This window comes from Dipteris shenzhenensis, chromosome 25 (genome assembly GCF_047967505.1).
Source record: "Dipteris shenzhenensis isolate YYH24624 ecotype China chromosome 25, Dip_SZ_1.0, whole genome shotgun sequence".
Classification (NCBI taxonomy): Eukaryota; Viridiplantae; Streptophyta; class Polypodiopsida; order Gleicheniales; family Dipteridaceae; genus Dipteris; species Dipteris shenzhenensis.
Genome location: NC_141620.1, coordinates 27,299,164 through 27,301,369, shown reverse-complemented (window position 1 = coordinate 27,301,369; position 2,206 = coordinate 27,299,164). Strand labels below are relative to the sequence as shown.

General features: G+C 44.3%; 1 pseudogene; it reads right to left on the bottom strand.

Moving 5' to 3' along the window:
- Window positions 1-1,204: 1,204 nt before the first annotated feature.
- Window positions 1,205-1,940, bottom strand: LOC147885683 (boletus edulis lectin pseudogene; annotated as a pseudogene).
- Window positions 1,941-2,206: the final 266 nt, after the last annotated feature.

The window sequence follows — 2,206 nt, the reverse complement described above, 5'->3', positions numbered from 1 at the left end:
CCAATAGGTGTTCTCATACATCCCTTAGAGTCCATTGTGATGTGACATTCACATTCTTGACATCTCCCTCATCAACATCAATAGAAAAACTTACCCCTATATTTTCTTCATTGCTAGAGTCAAGGGGAAGCCACCGGCCATTTGTTTTCTTCCAGCATCTATATTGAAAAGCTAAATACAACATTCAACATGATGTATGGTATCTAATAACCATAATTCCCTTACATACATGACATTGAAACACATCACCCTTTTGTTCACATGACTTGGTTCCCCAATTCACTCCAAGTAATTCTTCAGAAGTATTTTCATCTACACACTGGCAGGACCACATACTTTTTGTTATATACATATGTATATTTTGAAAACAAGAAGCAAAATTGTCCATTTGCATCCAAATGTGAACTTCATGGCCATGCCCACATCCTTTGTAATCTTGTCCTTATATGATTGCAATGTCCTTGAGTCCACAATGCTGCAATCCATGTCTTGAAGTTGTGGTGGTGCAATGCTTTGCAGATGGCCATAGCTTGATGATGTCCTTGGAGTGGTGTATGTTGCATTATACCAATACACATTCTTCTTTCGCAAGGAGGCCGACTTCTCCCCAAGATGCATTTGCTTACCTAAATCCTCAAGAATCATGGTGAACTTGCCTATGAATGACTCCTAACTTATCCGTCAAAGAAGATATAATATAAATCACTTATTAGACGATGTCACTCTTCAGTGCTTGCAGACAATAGCCTCAGAGAATAAGTTCATGGATTACATCTCAACATGGAATCTAGTGTGAGGGCTCATGATCCATGTAATTAGGAAGATCCCAACTTGCTAATCTATATAGAGTAATTGTCTCTCATGATCTTAGGTGATTTCATTTGCGTGGGCTTCTTTCATACAAAACTTGGACATATTTTTTGTACTACATATTGTGACAAAATGAAGAAGTGTCATAATGAGTTTGATACTTGTGGATCCATTAATATTCAAACTATTGCGAAGTCATCCTCCTTCAAGGCAACATGAAGGTATGCAATGTCAATTCGGTGATATGGATAAGATTCAGCAAACCAGAGGGGTAGCTGAATGGCCTAAGCAGTACCACTGCACGGGGCATGTATGGCAGAGATCTAGCAAGCGAACATCGTTTGATGAACATTGACATTCAAGGACAAAGCGAATCAAAGAAGAACCTGTGGCCCGGCAAATGAAATTGCAATATATCCATACATAACGTGGATTTTAGACTTAAGTTCGATAGGGGCACATGATTCTCCCAAAATACATAAAGCTTCTCACATCAGTGAACCGAAGATCCGATTACTCCTCTGAGTAGTTTGCCCCCTAACCTTCCGCTGTTCATCCGAATCCCATCTTCAACAATTATTACAACGTATTGCGATATTCAGGAGATGGTGATGTTGGCCCAATAGGTGGTGTCCTCCTCCTTGTAGTAGTCAACTTTGACGTAGACACCGTTGGAGCTCGTCTTTTCAAGAGTCGCCAGCTGCTTCCACAGCATCCCGCCTCTATCTCCGCTGGTGTAGTAGGACGGGTGAATCTCCTCGCAGGTATTGGCAGAGTTCATGTCCACCACAATGTCGCACCATCTCTTGTAGTTGTGAACGCCCAGAGCCACTAAGAAGTAGTCGCCCTGAGGGTTCTTGAAGCGCAGCGTGCCGGAGGTGCCACTGCCACCCATGGTCAAGATCTCCTCACCTTCCACCTCACTCCAGGTTCCGCCGTTGGCATACACAGTTTTCTCCACGATACTGGCCCAAGCGGAGGGCTTGGTCCGGATCACTCTCACGTGGATGGTGTAAGTCATGTTGACAGACTGAGCTCGAAGGTAGCTAGCTAGATAGTGTGAGGAAGGTGACTGAATCACAATGTGGAGTGCCCGACTGCAGCTGTGAAAATGGTGATGAGCTGTGGGTGTCATAAAACGATACTTTTACACCCGCAGCGCTCTGACCAAATGGGCACGATTAACGGCACTGGATCGGCTCTGCCCAGCCCATGTGACGGCACGCTTATTAAACGCTTTGTTTTGTTCCGGGATCGCTGATCGGAGTCTGGACCTGAGAAGTGTCGTGTTTCTCATGTGTCCATTAAGGACCACGATTCGATAACGGCACTGGCTTTGGCAGACTGAGGATCATGGATCGGAGAGAGACGTGCTCTTTGCTCTTGGGATGGGAGT